The sequence below is a fragment of the Psammomys obesus genome, unplaced genomic scaffold, assembly GCF_907164565.1.
Source record: "Psammomys obesus unplaced genomic scaffold, mPsaObe1.curated_primary_1811, whole genome shotgun sequence".
NCBI classification, from domain to species: domain Eukaryota; kingdom Metazoa; phylum Chordata; class Mammalia; order Rodentia; family Muridae; genus Psammomys; species Psammomys obesus.
Window position 1 is genome coordinate 8,065,844 of NW_026596134.1, and position 9,374 is coordinate 8,075,217.

Here is a 9,374-nt window from a genome sequence, read left to right on the forward strand (position 1 = left end):
CCTCACCTGAAAGGCAAAGAGGATGGACAACAGAAGAAGAAAAAAACAGGAAACAACCTAGAAACCTGCTACAGAGGGCCTCTGAAAGCCAGAAGAAGAAAACAGGAAACAAACTAGGAACCTGCCACAGAGGGCTTCTGAAAGCCTCTGCCCTACAGACTATCAAAGCAGATGCTGAGCCTGATGGCCAACTGTCAGGCAGAGTGAATGGAATTTTATGTAAGTGGGAAATAGTAAGAGCTGGAGAGGATGGGAACTCCACAAGAAGAGCAACAGAACAAGAAAATTTGAACACAGGGAACTTCCCAGAGACTCATACTCCAACCAAGGACTATTCATGGAGATAACCTAGAACCTCTGCACAGATGTAGCCCATGGCAGGTCAGTGTCCAAGTGGGTTACCTAGTAATGGGAAGAGGGACTGCCTCTGACATAATCTGATTGGCCTGCTCTTTGATCACCTCCCCCTGAGGGGGGAGCAGCCCTACCAGGCCACAGAAGAGGACAATGCAGCCACTTTTGATGAGAACTGATAGACTAAGACCAGAAAAGAGAGGAGAACCTCCCCTATCAGTGGACTTGGGGAGTGGCATGCATGCAGAAAGGGGAGGGAGGGTGGGATCGGGAGGGGAGGAGAGAGGGGCTTATGGGGGGATACAAAATAAATAAAGTGTAATTAATAAAAAGTTAAAAAAAAAGAAAGCAGAAGTTTTGATCTGCGTTGAGTCCCTCTCTCTCCCTAGTAATGTCCCGTTACTAGACATGTGGGTCATTTCTATGTTGGAGTTAATACTTGTGGCAGCTGCTGTATGTGTTCTTAGGAGCCCCACACCCCCCTTACATGTACCCTAGGGAACAGTGCATGGGTCAGAGGGCAAGCAGAGGCTTGGCTTGAATGGCTTTTACCAGACATTTCACAAATGATAGTGATGCCCCACCATGCCCGGGGTTGCCCCTCTCCTATCCCTGTTGTGCCAGGCCTTCTGAGTTCAGAGTGTGATGGCTCTGCTGCAGCTTCATTTTGCCCCTCACTGATAACGGGCTCAGCTGCCTGCTGGTCATTTGACCATCTTCTGCTGTTTCGGAGTTATTCACATCTTTGCCTGCTTCCAATCTTCTCTTTTTCCTAGAGTTTACAGCCTATAGTTACTATGGGCTGCACTGTAAGCGCCTTCTCTTCTGTCTGGCTCGCCTCTCACCTCTCTCAGGCAGTCTTGAACAGAGTTGTTTATGTATGTGTTTGTGTGGTGGATGCACAAGTGTGTGTGTGTGTGTGTGTGTGTGTGTGTGTGTGTGTGTGTATGCATCTTTTGAGTCAGGATCTGTCACCACAGCTGGAGCTCACTGATTGGCTAGAACTCTGTGGAAGTACCTGTCTTGTCTCTAATTACCAGGATTATAGGCAATTGTCCTCATACCTAGTTCTGACACGATACTGGGGGGCTGAACACGTTCTCTCACACGGCAAGCGCTTTACTCACAGAGCCATTTTCCCATCCCAAACAACATCCTTCCGGTCAAGGCAGGTCCACTTAGGAGGTCACTGTGTGCTGTTTGGAAGTCTCTGCTTAGCTCAAGACCATAAATACAGTTTCCTGTGTTTTCTACTAGAAGCTTGAATGTCTTGACTTTCCAGGGTCTGGATGACACTGCTGGCTGCCATGAATCTTGTGAGGGTCCATGTGATAGGCCTGAGAATTCTTTGTTTCTGTGTAGAAAGAGGACCTGGGTCAAGCTCACCCCTCTCCATGTGGATACTGAGTTCCCAGCACGGTCACTTCAGAGACCCATCCTCTCTCACGCCAAGCTTGGTTTCAACAGCTAGGGCTGTGTGCTGTTGTAATAGTGTGTGTGTGTGTGTGTGTGTGTGTGTGTCTGTGTGCCTGTATGTTTGCATCTGTGAAGGCCCACATATATGTAAACATGCAAATGAAGGTCAGAGGACAACATCAGCTGTGCCATCCACCTTGTGTTTCAAAGACAGGCTCTCATGTAGCCCAGGTTGGCTTCAAATTCCCTGTGAAGCAGAAGATGACATAGCTTCTGCTTCCACTTCCTCCGGCCTGGGTGCTTAGATTATAAGGCACACCGGCACATTTAGCTCAGGCAGTCTTGAAGACTGGCCCAGGGCTCCTCGTATGCTAGACAAGAACTCTACCAACTGAAGCACACCCCATGTACTGCCTTGTTTCCACGAGACAGGGTCTCTTACTGGCCTGGAACCTCTTGAATGGCTAGGTCAGCATACCCCAGAGACTTCCCACCCCTTCATCTTCAACGCTAGGATTATAAGCACCCGCTGCTCTCCCTAACTTAAAAACAACAAACAGACAAACAACGAACCCCATGAGTTCCAGGGCTTGAACTCAGGTCCTGAAGCTTGCAGAGCAAACAGTTTACCAACTGTACCATCCACCCCAGCCCTGGGGTTTTTAATCAAGTCCTAGATGGCTCTGGGGGCAACAGGAAGAACTTCCTTACAGAGAGGAAAGAGTCTCTACCCTGCCTGTGTTTGCTTCAAGGCCCTCTGGAGAATTTTGGATTTCAATCCATACCTGTTCAGTCCAGATCTGCAGAGAAATGTTTGAAGAACAATTCTTCTAGTGCTCTAAGGTCAGCAGGTAACTAGACAAGAGAGAGGCCTCTGCCTCTGTTGCAGATACTCCAGGTTACCACCAGAGCTGGTGACTCTGCCCTGGCAGGAGCTGCACAGATAAAGGTAGAGAAGGCTGCTCTAGAGCAGAAGTGCTCCCTGAGTGCAACAAAGAAACCAGAAGGCCAAAGATGCATTTTTAATTTCTGTAATCCTTAGATCATGCCCTCACTTTCCTGTGGTCTGCAAGACTTCTGCTGAGCTATTCTGAACCCCATGTTTTCACCTGGAGAACTCACATTCATCCTTCAGAACGCAACTAAAGAGTGACCCATGGTTGAAGCAGTTCTCTGCGCTGCAGGTGGGATCAGGTGCTTCCTGTACACATTAGCCTCTCAGAGCTTCCCCATCTCGGGTCCTACAAACCCAGCATGTGCTCCTGTGTTCTACGCTCTCATCAGATCAGAGCTTTGCAATCCAGGACTAGAATGTTAAACCTTCTGAGATCCTTTGTGGGGTCTGTGTGAGAACATCTAGGGGGAGCGGAGAGATGGGGCATTCTTTGAGATCCCCTAAAACAGTCCTGTGAGGCCAGTGTTCCTGAGCCATCTGTTGATAGCAATGCCCCCATATGGACAATCATTTGCATCTTTCCAGCCCCTGAGGAACACAGATTCTAAACCTTGGGCCATGCTATATATGTGATTGTTTGCAGCCTCAAGTCCTGGTCATGGTCTCCTAATGGAGGAGGTTTGTTTTTCTCTCTGCTGCTGCCTCTGAGAGCTGTCTGACTAGCCATCCCCAGTGCAGCCCAAACCTCTTTGGGCCTTCTCACCTGGGACTCTCTCTGCATGTCTCCTGTGGGAGTTTGGCCTAGAGCATAGAGAGTATCTGGAGAAAATGGGCAGGTGTGGCCATTGGACTCACACAAGCCTCACCCTGTCATTAGTGGGCAGGGCTCTTCCCTCACATAGTGTACATGAATATTCTGGGTCAGCACCCATCTCAGGAGCCCTCAGTCTCTGCCCCTGCAGCCCCTGCCAAGATGGGCCCACCAGGCCTGGCCACAGACTGTTCTCCATCAAGCACATCTGCAAAGTGAGCGTATCATATGCTGCTTGTGATTCCAGCACATACATCCAGGCGGACCTAGCCTCCACAGGGGTAGGGGTGGGGTGGCTCAGGGATCTTTCTGGTGCAAAGGTCTCTCATTCCCTGTTACCCACAGCCTCATTGTTTAGGGTTATGACCACATCAGTTAGCAGCTGAACAGCTTCTTGATTAAAGGCTTTTCTGGATTACAACCTGCTCAGCACAGCTTGGAGATGAGAGTGACATCTTCCAGGGGCAAAGAAGCTACTGGAAATCATCAGTTTGTGGGAAAAGGAATACCCGGGTGAGTCTGCTGTGTGTGGCAGTCATTAGCAGACCTGGAAGCTGACCAGTGGGCCCATTGCTCTTCCAAACTAGGACCATCAGTTTCTGCAAGGTGCTGACATCATCCTCACGACTTTGTGGGAGTAGGGAAAGTAGAAAGAACTATTTATTTATTTATTTATTTATTTATTTATTTATTTATTCATTTTAAATGTTTAGAATTTAACTCCCAAGGAATTACACAATCTGGGAGATGCAGAAAAGCAAATAAGGGAACAAAATCCAAGCCACAGTCTCAACAAATTTGTGACAGAAACACCACAGAGTGACTTTCTTAAGGGACTCCAGACTTTGGCACATGTTTGTGTCAGATGTTTGTCTCAGTGCCATGACAGGACATCCAAACAAACTCAACTGAAGGGAAGAAGCATTTTTGTTTGTTTGTTTGTTGGCTCACAGTTTGAGGGGACCATTCTTGGTGTGGAGCAGTCCCGACAGCAGGGGGCAGCTGCTCATGTGGAAGCAGAGAGATGAATGCTGGTGCTTAGCTCAGTTTCTCCTTTTTATTCAATCACTGTTGCGCACCTCAGGGGTAGGCTTCCCACCTGCATTAACCAGCGCAAATACCCTGCCTAGATATATGTCCACAGTGATTAGAAACACCACCAAGTTGACAGTCCAGTCAACCATTGAGGTGTTTGTTTCCTCTTACCCCTCACCCATACTCAGACCACTCCTCCGAAGGAACGTCACGGATGCTGCAGACCAGAGTTGACTACTAGCATGAACAAAATCACAAAATAAAAAAGAGTGAAGGCAAAGGAATGACCTCCAAGCCACATGGCTCTTTATCATGGAGGACAAAGGTGATTTTGGGGTTGACTGTTCAGTGGAAATAACAAAGGCGGGTCTGCCTGTTACCTCTGCCAATCTCCAGACAGTGATTGGGAAACTGGGAAAAAAAAAAAAAAAAAGACTTTTGCAAAAGGTATGAGTGGCCAGTGCTAAGGTAGCTCCCACCCACTGGGCGTGGCCTGCACATATCTCACTGCTGCTAGACTCCACTGTGAGGAGGCTCCTCAAAGAGAAGTGGTGTGACCACTGCTCCTGAAAGCCCATTGCCTGACCCTCAGCCAGCTGCTTCAATTGGCCACGCTCTGCCTCTTCAGGAGGCGCTGGAGGTATAAATAATAAAGAAAGCCAGACAGCCTGTGGATAGCACCTGGGTGCACTGTAAGTATGCAACTCCTACTGGAAAGAGTTGGAGTTTCTACTCTATGCCTCATGGGACCGGCTCCAGGGATGGAAGGTTGGAAGGCATTGTGCTCTCTAGCCCACATGCATTGGAAGAAAAATTCTAGAGGATTTCTGATATGTATAGGGGCAGCCCTGAAAGAGTGCTGGGCAGGCACAGTGGAAGCCTGATTCATTTCTATTAATAGCTACTTCTGAGAAAGTTTTGAAAGAAAAGTGGGAGGAGGGCTGGGGGATCAAGGAGATATTCAGAGGCAAGGCAACGCTCCTATCCAGAGGCCACACTGGCTTGCCCCATTTAGCCTTGGTGGCTCTGTTTGCAATCAGCAGATCCATCTGATCCAGGAAACTTTATCAACTAACAGTTCATGGAGAAAACAAAACATGCTGCCCCTTACCTGTTTGGCATACTCCTCTCTTTCTCTCTTTCCTCTTTCTGACAACATCTTACTATGTATTCTAGGCTGGCATGAAACTCTCTACTCTTGATCTCCTGAGTGTTGTCGACCCTTATCCTCCTGAGTGTTGGGATTACAGGGGCTTCCCTTTACAGTCAGCACTCAATAGCTATGTCTTTAAAAATTGAAAAGAAAATTCTATAGGACAAATTAATCTGTGGGGTCATTCCAGCCTCTGTTCTCCAGCAAGGACCAAGCACATTGCAGTAGGCATTAGAATTCTCTGGTGGAGCTTCTCTCTGGGAACTGGAAAAGATGTCTTTCCATTTCAAAGATGTCTTGCTTTGAAAAAGAATAATGTCATTACGATTGCCTCTTGATAATCTTATCTTAAATCCTTATCAGTCCCTTGAAGCATGTGTGCCCTAGAGCATGGGCCAGGATGTCTTATCAGTGCTCTCTTGGGGTACTTTAGTGCATCCTTGGGCAGGATGCTCCAGGAAGAGAGCACTGACTGATCAAAGTGTTGTATACTAAGAAACTCCAGGAAGGATCCGAGGATAGCTGGGGCCTCAAGGGATGCAGGGTCCTCTGGGCAGGGAAAAAAAGTGTGCTCGGTGTAGGCACCCAAAATGGGATACCTCCACACAGCAGGGAAATTTGCGATTACTTAAAGCTCAAGGAACCATGGATGGGAACTTGTCAGAAGCCATATGAGTTGTTCTCACTGAGAAGAAGTCGTTGGCCAGTGGCTTCATCAAGAAGGAAAAAGATGGCTTAGTATTGGGAGAGAGGGAGGTTGGGAGGGGCTCCTATTCCAAAGTGAGTGGCTCCAAATCCCTGTTCAGAGTATAGGTTCTCTGTGGCTCATATGTTCTGCTTGTGGCCAGCTTCTCCAGCCAGCTGCTGTTAACAAGAAAAGCAATTTGCAAATCCACCAGTACCATGGTTGGTCCCTGTGCCCACAGTGCCACATGCACAGATCTGAGCTTCTGTGGGCCAGCTGATGTTTGCAGACAACATTTACACCAGAGGTGAATATGCAGACTGTTTTCCTCTCCCTGTGTTGCTTAAACCAGCCAGGGTGATGATTGCCAGAGAATATGCACTGTGTAGAATTGTCTGCAATGTAGAGATGATTTGAAGTAGACAGGGCATGTGTGGAGGTTGCAGGTCAGCACCATACCATTTTATACACAGGAACCAAACCTACCAGGATACTAAAATAGGAGTTATGCATTCATTTATACTCAGACATGTGTGCTAGCGTGCGCACGCGCACACACACACTTAGACAAGATCTCCCTCAGTGTAGCTCAGGCTGGCCTCAAATGTTCAGTTCCTTGCCTCTCAGGCTTCCAAGTGATAGGATTAAAGGTGTACATCACAGGGGAAAATTACCGTAAGTGTCATTGCATTTTCTTGTGGCTTTGTCAATGTAGAAGGAGAAGGAGGCACGGCCCAGCCAGAGAGCCCTTTGCCTGGCCACATGCAGGCTTGAAACTTAGCCGTGTGACTTCCCCCAGTGGATTTCCTTCAGCTGGAGATAAATAGGGGGTGAGTTTACAGATTTCTCAAATAATGTAGAATGTGAACGATCAGCAAATCAAAGTGGTATTGCTGGCTTTTCCTGTCTCCTGTGTGTCCTACAGTGTTCACGGTCCATCTCCTGTTTCTTGGTTTTATTTTTACGTATGTGATTTATTTTTAGTAATAAACACATACTAAAATACACAGAGACTCGAAGAGGAGAACCATATACATATTCCAACCTACAACCCAATAAGTTGTTGCTCAATTCAAGAGAGCTGGCCCATCAATTTATTGGGAAATAACCAGTTGTCCTACTATTTTAATTGCCAGAATTAAAAAAAAAAAAAAAACAAAACTAGCCTACTTATGTATCTCACCCATGTGACAAATTTGGGTCAGTTTGGGGGCCTGTAGAGATGGATGGAAAGCACAGGACTAGTGTGGTCTGCATTGGAGAAAAAGGTCAAAGATTGGGCAGGGTTGGGCAGGGAAGGGCAGGAGGCCTGAAGGGATCATAGTGACACTGTCACAGGCTTGCAGAGGTGAGAGGTGTGGTCAGTGTGTGGCTGTGTCCTGAGGGGTGGGGCACCTGCTGGCCCATAGCATCTTGTGGGGAAGAGACCAAATGCTGGCCCCTCCCCGAGCACTGTTTACCACATGAAGATGCTGATGTCCCAAGGGATAACAAAAACCTAGAGAGGGAAACCCAGCCTCCAGGTGTATCCCAGTCCTCATTGCTGTAACCTGGAGCTGTAGATAGCCCCTTCGTGCTGAAAGTGGAGCTCTGCAGAGAGCAGGCCTGAGAGTGGGGCTAGCAGGGAGTGCTTCTGGGGCAGAGCAGCCAGCCAGCAGTTTTCCCCACCCCCATCCCCCACTCCCTCACCCTGCTGGCTCAGGGTAGAATGACTCACACCCAGCTCCTGCCACCTTTCGCATGGCTCTGACTCCCAAGTTGGTTGGCAGATGATCTTCTGTTGAGAACTTTTGGTCTGCTGTGTCAGTGGCATGCCTTAATTTTTCCACTCCTCAACGTTGGGAAATGGCCCAGGGTGGCAGTCCGCTTTGAGCAACAGAAGCTTCTATTTTAATCCAGGTTGTCTGTGTCAACAGCCCAGCCCACAAGATCCAGACTTTTTCTTTCTTTCTTTTCTTTCTTTCTTTCTTCCTTTCTTTCTTTCTTTCTTTCTTTCTTTCTTTCTTTCTTTCTTTCTTTTTTTCTTTCTTTCTTCTTTCTTTCTTCCTTTCTTTCTTTCTTTCTTTCTTTCTTCTTTCTGTCTCTCTTTCTTTCTCTCTTTCTTTGTTTTTTTTTCTTTCTTTCTTTTTCTGTTTTTTAGAGACAGGGTTTCTCTGTGTGACCCTGACTGTCCTGGACCTTGCTTTGCTGACCAGGCTAGCCTTGAACTCAGAGACCTGCTGCCTCTGTCTCTCAAGTGCTGTGATTCACTGTGCATGCCACCATTGCCCAGCTGAGTCCTATATTTTTTAATTTCTCTGAAGCATCTTTACAAACTGTACCACTACTTTTCCTATAATCTATTTCTGCCCAGACCCTCAGTAATATCAAATTAATTTCAGTCTTTACCAAATGGCTTTCCTGGGAGTATAAAGTATTTAAAAACAAACAAACAAAAACACCTGGACTCAGGGAAAACAGGACAATACCAAAACATGCCAACAAACAGCTCTGAAGCTCAGTGGACCACTGGAGTCCACAGGTCCCTCTCTGTACTTACCCTCACCCATTCAGGACCCTCTCCTAAAGCATTCACAGCAGGAGACTTGAGATTGTTTCCATCACATTCTCCCTTAGAGTTCAGACAGAAACCTGGCACCAGAGTCACATGTAGTCTTCCAGAGATGATAGGATAAATCCATTAGTTACGGACCTTGCTGCCATCATAACATACCTGGCAGAAGGAAAGGGTTATTTGGCTCATAGTTTCAGTCCCTCACAGCAGAAAAGGCATGGGGGAGGTTATTGTTGAAGGGGCCTGAGGTGAAGGCTCCTCAGATCTTGTGAGATAAGAAAGCAGGGAGCAGATAGACATGGCGGTGCACACCTTTAATTCCAGCGCTCAGGAGACAGAGGCAGGTGGATTTCTGAGTTAAGACCAGCTTGGTTTACAGAGTGAGTTCCAGGATATCCAGGGATACACAGAGAAATCCTGTCTCGAAGGAAGGAAGGAAGGAAGGAAGGAAGGAAGGAAGGAAGGAAGGAA